We start from the raw sequence: 9348 nt of genomic DNA, 5'->3' as shown, positions 1-9348 counted from the left end.
TAAGAGAATATTCTGAGGACGGAAGACAAAGGAAGGGCCTCCAGGAAGCTGATGAAGCCCTGAAGTATTTTCATAGAAATCTGTTCTTATGATTATGCTGTGAAAACCAAGTGCGAATTGAAGAATAAACTATAATTCTACCATACAAATTACGTTCCTCCCAAATGAACGCAGCTCATTTTTTGCTTTGTTCCAAGAATCAGCATATAATTTCAATTATGAAATCCATAGCATCAAATCCAAAACTTGTCACATTGTCACTATCAGATTCCCATCCTTGTGTTAAGTAGACTCTTTCAAGTGGCTACTTTTAATACCAATTATCTTCGGATAACAAGGCCTTCCTATGACATATATTAAAGAGCTTTATTAAACTAGAGCACTGTGAGGATTTAATAGGATTAAATATTGGGTGATTTAATCATAGGAGAATCCTGAGCCAGCACAATTTCCATCTTTCTCAACATCTCAGCAGTGATGTTGCCTCCGATGAGCACTGTCGGCCCTGCCCTCCTCAGCCCCTGCAGTAATCCTCGGTTGTTAGACACAAAATTCCAGGTGCCCTCAGCCTTCAAGGCCAGGCCGTAGACCCCACACACTCCTGCCTTCCCTTCTGTGCTAGCCTCATTAAGGTGAAGAGCAAGTACTCCCACTATTTCAAATTCAACCCAATTCCTCTGCAATGAAAATAATTTATAAAATTCTGAGGAAGGCATTACAAATTTAACCAGAGGTTGATTTTTTTTTTTTTTTTTTTTGAGACAGAGTCTCACTCTGTTGCCCAGGCTGAACTGCAGTGGTGTGATCACGGCTTACTGCAGCCTCGACCTCCAGGGCTCAAGCCATCCTCCCACCTCGGCCTCCTAAGTAGCTGGGATTACAGGTGAGTGCCCCATGCCTGGCTAATTTTTGTATTTTTAGTAGAGACGTGGTTTCACGATGTTGCCCAGGCTGACAATTTCTATGTTATATAAACATGTTATAAAGCATGCTGAGCCCCCTCTATATTCACACATGTGGACACACATGCATGCACACACACACACGTAAGCACCATTAGAGCAGAGACATGTGTGTCTCATTCACAGGTAAACGGCAAAGTCCAGCTTATAACAAGAACTCCCAAATTCAAATGCCTGTAAACTAGTGCCTACACCAAGTGTGAGCAAGCAGGCCCACATTTTCCAGAAGCTGGAGTCCTGGTGATCTGCTGAACTCTGTCCCTCCACACAGAAATGGGCATGGCCAGATCATCTCATTTCTCGAGAGAAAATGGAAATCCACGCTTTCATGATAATTTTTTTTTAATTTTAGAGACAAGGCCTTGCTTTGTTGCCCAGGCCAGCCTCGAACTCCTGGCCTCAAGAGATTTTCCCAGCTCCGTCTCCTAAAGTGCCGGAATTATAGGCATGAGTCATTCCATCTGGTCCTGAAAAGTTTTAAGTTGTATAAATTTTTTAAAATGACCTTGGCCAAAACAGAATACATTGCTGGTGGGAATGAAAATGGTTATGACCCCTAAAAGGAAGAAGTTGGCAGTATTTAGCCAAATTGAATATGCCTTTACCCTTTGACCCTAGTCTCACTTCTGCTACAAAGATGCTCTGGCACAACTATATGAAATTATAAGTGCACAAGACTTTGTATTCATCCGTTCTCATGCTGCTATGAAGAAATACCCAAGACTGGGTAATTTATCAAGAAACGAGGTTTAATTGACTCACAGTTCTGCATGGCTGGGAAGGCCTCAGGAAACTTACAATCATGATGGAAGGCACCTCTTCACAGGGCGGCAGGAGAGAGAATGAGTGCCAAGTGAAGGGGGAAATGCCAGACACTTAGAAAACCATCAGATCTTGTGAGACTCACTCATTATCACGAGAACAGCGTGGGGGAAACTGCCCTTGTGATTCAATTACGTCTACCTGGTCCGGCCCTTGACCCATAGGAATTATTACAAGTCAAGGTGAGATTTGGGTGGGGACACAGAGCTACACCATGTCAACTTTCATTACAAAAGACTGGAAATCACCCATATGTTTTTCAAGAGGGTCTAATTGAACATATCCTGGAATATAATATGATGTGATGTAATACCTACGCTGTTGTAAAAATGAATTCAAAAGATCCAGGGATTTATTAATATTTTTCCCTTTCAAAAAAAATGTTTCCTACCTCTGTCCCCCAAACAGTCGAGTAGCAATGACAAACTGGTAACAGCAAATATCTTGAGCCCCTAGACCCAGGTCTCTGCAGAGCATTTCTCGTTAACAAGAGTCAGGGCTTGCTGGGGAGACAATGATACTTAGTCTGGAGCCAGAAATGTGTACGATGATCCCAGGACATTTTGTCATGACTGAAAGCAAAAATGTTATTAAACAGGGAAAGTGTCATACTGCAGTGATGCCAAAGATAGTGTAATTTGACCATCAAAAAAGAAAATAATGACCAGGTGTGGTGGCTCATGCCTGTAATCCCAGCACTTTGGGAGGCCAAGGAGACGGGAGGATCACTTGAGGTCAGGAGTTCAAGACCAGCCTGGCCAACATGGTGAAACCCCATCTCCACTAAAAATACAAAAAAATTAGCTGGGTGTGGTGGTGCAAGCCTGTAACTCCAGCTATTTGGGAAGCTGAGGCATGAGAATTGCTTGAGCCTGGGAGATGGAAGTTGCAGTGAGCCGAGACCTCACCACTGTACTCCAGCCTGGGCAACAGAGCAAGACTCCATCTCAAAAAAAAAAAAAAAAAAGAAAGAAAGAAAAGAAAATAATGCCTGCAATATGTGGAACCACACCAAATACATAAAAATCTATGCCCACGTGAGACTGCAAAGGGAAATACTCATCAGCGGCTTCTGCAAGTGACCAGGGTACCAAATCAGTATCCAGAAAATTGATATGGAAAAAAATCAAGTACTAATTCTGTGTGTTCTACATGAACTGTATTTTAGGATAACCAAATGGTCGATGAAGAAAAGCCATTCTGCACAAGACAGTCACACCTGACAAACGCAGGTGTAATAGGATAAGCAAAGTAACACATCACAATCATTGATTAATAGATGAAATAGTGGATCTATTAATCATCAATGATTGCAGTCATTGATTGATAGATAAAATGGTGGATCTATTAATAATCAATGATTGCTGTGAAACTTTTTTCAATGAGTTTTTGTTGCTGTTGTTTTTTGTTTCTTTGTTTGTTTGTTTTGAGACAGGGTCTCACTCTGTCACTCAGGCTGGAGTGCAGTGGTGCAACTATAGCTCACTGCAACCTCTGCCTCCTGGGCTCAGGTGATCCTCCCACCTCAGCCTCCCAAGTAGCTGGGACTATAGGCACACACAACCACACCAAGCTAACTTTTGTATTTTTTGTAGAGACCAGGTCTCACCATGCTGCCCAGGCTGGTCAATGAGTTTTTTTATTACAGATGTTTTCTTACATATACCAAAGTAGACCTTTTAAAAACTTATTATCACACAAAAAATTAACAATTCCTTAAAATCATCAAATATAGAGTCCTCAAATTTATTTATCTAGCAAATATTTTTCTTCACTGTTAAAATCAAGATCCAAACTAGATCCAGAGATGGCCTTCAGTTCACGAGGCTCTTAAGTCTCTGTTAAGCTACAATTTTACAATTCCACCCCTTGGTCTTTGTTGTAGTTTTTCTAGGAAAATCACTGTTCTGTTGAGTTCCACACATTCTGGATTTTGCTGATTTTGTGTAGTGTAATTTAACCTAATCTTTTGCATCCTGTATTCCTATGAAACTGTAGTTTAAAAGCTGGATTCAATGTTTTGGCAATGAAATTTTGCAGGTGGAATTTTCAGCACCAGCATCTTGGTAAGAAAGGCATAAAAAGGCAACAGGGCAACTGCAGTTCCTGAAAGCTGAATCCCAACAAGTCAACAAGCTTCTCCGCGAAGGCTAAGAGCAAAGTGGGAGGCTGCTGTGAGGAGTCCAGGGAGCCCTGCAGGTGCCGGGGCGTCTGTAACTCCGAGCAGCTGCTACGCACTGAATGTCTCTGTCACCAAGATTCCTATGCTAGAACCTTAACTCCCAGTGTGGTTGTATTTGGAGTAATGCAGGAATTAAGGTTCCATAAGGTCTAGGGGCGGGACTCAAATCCATCATTTATTTTTATTTATTTATTTATTTTTCAAGACAAGCTCTGGCTCTATCGCCCAGGCTGGAGTGCAATGGCGCGATCTCGACTCACTGCAACCTCTGCCTCCCGGGCTCATGCCATCCTCCCACCTCAGCCTCCCAAGTAGCTGGGACTACAGGCACCCACTACCATGCCTGGTTAATTTTTGTATTTTTTGGTAGAGAAAGGCTTTTGCCATGTCACCCAGGCTGGTGTGGAACTTGTGAGCTCAAGTGATCCGCCCACATTGGCCTCCCAAAGTGATGGGATTACAGGCGTAAGCCACCACCTCCGACCATATTTTTAATTATTTTTAGTAGAGGTGGGGTCTCCCTATGTTACCCAAGCTGGTCTCAAACTCCTGGCCTCAAGTGATCCTCCCACCTCAGCCTTCTGAGTTGCTGGGGTTACAGGCATTATCCACCATGCCCAACTAAAATCAATCATTAAAAAAAAAAAAAAAAAAAAAAAACCCTGAAATACTTAACCTACCTGACTTCAAGGCTTAAAATTACATAAATCAAGGCCAAGTGTGGTGGCTCACACTTGTAATCCCAGCACTTTGGGAGGCCAAAAAATACAAAAATTAGCTGGGTGTGGTGGTACATGCCTGTAGTCCCAGCTACTTGGGAGGCTGATGTGGGAAGATCACGTGAGCCTGGAAGATCAAGGCTGCAGTGAGCCAAGATTGTGCAACTGCACTCCAGCCTGGGAAACAAAGTGAGGCCCTATCTCAAACAAACAAACAAACAACAACAACAAAACTACATAAATCAAAATACCTTGTCAGAAAGATAGTCACAGAGATCAATGACACAGACTCTGCAAGTTTAGGAACAGACCCATACATGTTTTGTCAATTGATTCAACAAGACATCCAGGTAATTTAACACAGAAAGGAAATTCTTTTCAATGAATGGTGCTGTATCAACTGGATACTCATGTGGGGAACAAAAATGACTCTTAACACCTCATGCCATATACAAGTTTAATCCAAAATATATCACAGAGGTATATGTAAAATCCAAAACTATGAGTCTCTAGAATGGGAAGAAAATCTTAGTGATATGCCATAGACCACAAGAGAAAAAAATTAACTAGACTTCAACAAAATTAAAATATCTTGCTCTGGCTGGGCACGGTGGCTCACGACTGTCATTCCAACACTTTGGGAGGCCAAGGTGGGAGGATCACTTGAGGTCGGGAGTTCAAGACCAGCCTGGCCAACATGGTGAAACCCTGACTCTACTAAAAATACAAAAATTAGCTGGTCATGGTGGTGTGTGCCTGTGGTCCCAGCTACTCGGGAGGCTGAGGCACAAGAATTGCTTGAACCTGGATGGCAGAGATTGCAGTGAGCCAAAATCGTGCCACTGCACTCCAGCCTAGGCAACAGAGCAAGACTCGGGCTCAAAAAATAAACAATAAAAGTAAAATAAAATAAAATATCTTGCTCTTTGAAATAACCCATTTTTAAAAATAGAAAGGCAAGCCATCCATTGAAGAAAACATTTGCACCACACATGCCAGACAAAGGACTTACAACCAGAACATGGGAGAACTCTTAAAAGCCAATAACCAGAAAACAAATAACCCACTTTTTAAAAAACAGGCAACAGATATTTCATAGAATAATATTTATAAATAACCAATGAGCACATGAAAAAATTTGCCCCATGCCAGGCAAAGTGGCTCACGCCTGTAATCCCAGCACTTTGGGAAGCCGAGGCGGGTGGATCACCTTAGGTCAGGAGTTCGAGACCAGCCTGGCCAACATGGCGAAACCCCATCTCTACTAAAAATACAAAAATTAGCCGGGCGTGGTGGCATGTGCCAGTAATCCAGCTATTTGGGAGGCTGAGGCAGCAGAATCACTTGAACCCAGGAGGCGGAGCTTGCAGTGAGCCGAGATCCTACCGCTGAGCTCTAGTCAGGGTGACAGAGCAAGACTCGTCTCAAACCAAAAAAAAAAAAAAGAAGAAGAAGAAGAAAGAAGAAGGAAGAAGAAAAAATGTTCCCCTCCATCATCAGGGAAACACAAATTAAAACCACAGTGAGACACCACCACACGCTTGTACACAACAGGCATTGTCTCACACACGGCTGGTAGCAACATAAAATGGCATAAATCCTAGAAAAAAATAGGACTTTCTTTCTTAAAACAGTAAACATACACTACCATATGACCCAATCATTTCAGACTTGCTCCAGAGGAAAAAAGATACATGCCCACATAAGGACTGGTATACAAATATTCCTCACAGCTATATTTCCAATAGCCAATAGCTGGAAACAACTGAAATACCCAGGAAATGAAGTGGGTGGGCACTTCATGGACAAAGGAAGGGTGATGTATCCATACAGTGGGATATTATTCAGCAATTTAAAAAGGAAGCTACTGACACAAGTGATAGCACAGTTGAACCTCAAAAGTACACAGAGCGAAAGAAGCCAGACAGAATCACAGCCGGGCGCAGCGGCTCATGCCTGTAATCCCAGCACTTTGGGAGGCCGAAGCGGGCGGATCGCCTGAGGTCGGGAGTTCAAGACCAGTCTGGGCAACATGGTGAAACCCTGTCTGTACTGAAAATAAAAAAAATTAGCCGGTTGTGGTGGTGGGCACCTCTAATCCCAGCTACTCTGGAGGCTGAGGCAGGAGAATGGCTTGAACCTGGGAGGCAGAGGTTGCAGTGAGCCAATATCACGCCACTGCACTCCAGCCTAGGTGACAGTGAGATTTTGTCTCAAAAAAAAAAAAAAAAGGAAAGGAAAAGAAAGAAAGGAAAGAAAAATAGAATATACTGTATGATTCTATTTGTATAAATTTCTGGAACATGAAAACTAGCATATAATGACAGAAAACAGATCCTGGGGATGAAAAACAGACGAGAAAACACATCCTGGGGATGGGGTGGAGGTAGAGATGGATACAGACGGGCACTAGAAACTTTTGGGGGTCATAGAAACAGCTGCTACCTTGAGTGTTGTGGATGTGAAACTCCACATGCACCTCAAAAACAAAGGTTACACCATCAATATCTGCATTTTAGTGTACTTCCATAAAATTGAAATTAAAAATAAATGACAAGATGAAACCAATTCAAAATGAGGAATAAGTATAGAAGGAATAAGTATAGAAGATCAGAAAAAAGATTTAATATAAATTTAACAGGAGTTGCTGAAGAGGAAAACCAAGGCAGTAATACAAAATAATATTAAAACGTATATTTGGGCCTGGCGTGGTGGCTCACGCCCGTAATCCCAGCACTTTAGGGGGCCAAGGCAGGTGGATCCCTTGAGGTCAGGAGTTCGAGACCAGACTGGCCAACATAGTGAAACCCCGTCTCTACTGAAAACACACACACACACACACACACACAAATTAGCCAGGTGTGGTGGTGCATGCCTGTAATCCCAGCTACTTGGGAGGCTAAGGCAGGAGAATCGCTTGAACCTGGCAGGTGGAGTTTGCAGTGAGCTGAGATCACCCCACTGCACTCCAGCCTGGGGACAGAGTGAGACTCTGTCTCAAAAAAAAAAAAAAAAAAAAAGTATATTTTGAGAACTGTTTCCTGAAATGAAAAAAAGACTTGAAATTAGGTATTGAAAGGGCACAATATCTAGGAAAATTAATCCCAAATGGCTAAGCCCATGTTGCTTCAGACCATCTAAATGACTGGAGAGACACCAGGGACTGCTGGTTAGCATGGAATATACATCTCCTTGCAGAATTAGGAAGAATGCCTGTAGGGGAGAGAGTGATGTCATGTCACAGCTATGTGTTCTGACAATGTCAATATAGTACATGTACATGTGCCGGGCACTGTGCTGTCAGGTGGGGGCAGGGAAAACAGCATGGCGTGGTTCCAATGTGCACTAAGAGAAACATTAGCCAAACATGCTCTACAGATGTTCCTGTGGAAAGAGACAGTATAACTTTCTCCTGTAACCATCACGGTCAACTATTAAATCAGACATATGTCATTGTCACAGTCACCTATTACCATCACAGTCACCTGTTACACCAGACCACATCACTGTCACCATCACCTATCACCATCATGGTCGACTATTACACTACACACACATCACTATCACGATCACTTAGTACACCAGACACTTCTATCAAAATGAAGAAAAAAATATTTGTGCACATTACTGAATTTTGTTACATACCAATTTCAGAAAGGATTCAAAGGAGGCATATGGAGAGCGTATTAAAAGTAGAACTGGGCCAGGCGCGGTGGGTCACACCTGTAAACCCAGCACTTCGGGAAGCCGAGGTGGGTGGATTGCTTGAGCTTGAGAGTTCGAGACCAGCCTGGGCTGACTGTTGTGTAATTTTATGCACCAGGAGTGTTTGGATTCCAGATTTGTATTTGATAGACCACTTCCTGTGTCTCGTCTTGTATCTCTAATTGAAAACAAAACCTAGATGCCAACACCGCGATATGGCCAGAGACCATATGGTGCTGGGCTACTTATTGCTGGTTATGATGCTATGGGTCCTCACGTTTTCCAACCTGTCTATCTGGTAACTATTTTGACTGCAGAGCTAATGTCCATTGGAGCCTGTTTTCAGTCAGCTCGTACTTACTCGGAGAGATATATGTCTGAATTTACGGAGTGCAATTTAAAGGAACTGCCTAAACATGGTCTGCGTGCCTTAAGAGAGACATTTCCGGTCGGGCACATTGGCTTACGCCTGTAATTCCAGCACTTTGGGAGGCCAAGGCAGATGGATCATCTGAGGTCAGGAGTTCAAGGCCAGCCTGGCCTACATGGTGAAACCCCATCTCTATTAAAAATACAAAAAATATTAGCTGGGTGTGGTAGCACGTGCCTGTAATCCCAGCTACTAGGGGGTGCTGAGGCAGGAGAATTGCTTGAACCCGGGGAGCAGAGGTTGAATGAGCCGAGATCATGCCACTGCACTCCAGCCTGGGCAACAGAGCGAGACTCTGTCTCAAAAAAAAAAAAAAAAAAAGAGAGACACTTCCTGCAGAACGGGACCTAACTATAAAGAATGTTTCCACTGGAATTGTTGGTAAAGACTTAGAGTTTACAATCTGTGATGATGATGATGTGTCTCCATTCCTGAAGGTCTTGAAGAAAGGCCACAGAGAAAGGCACAGCTGCTCAACCTGCTGATAAACCTGCAGAAAAGGCTGATAAACCAATGGCATGTTGGTGA

At 42.9% G+C, this 9348-nt stretch overlaps 1 pseudogene; it reads left to right on the top strand.

Moving 5' to 3' along the window:
* The first annotated feature begins 8490 nt into the window (after positions 1–8490).
* LOC100445617 (proteasome subunit alpha type-1-like) lies at positions 8491–9348 on the top strand (annotated as a pseudogene).

Source organism: Pongo abelii, chromosome 10, assembly GCF_028885655.2.
Source record: "Pongo abelii isolate AG06213 chromosome 10, NHGRI_mPonAbe1-v2.0_pri, whole genome shotgun sequence".
Classification (NCBI taxonomy): Eukaryota; Metazoa; Chordata; class Mammalia; order Primates; family Hominidae; genus Pongo; species Pongo abelii.
Note: the sequence above shows the minus strand (reverse complement) of the source record. Positions and strands in the feature narration are given on the sequence as shown.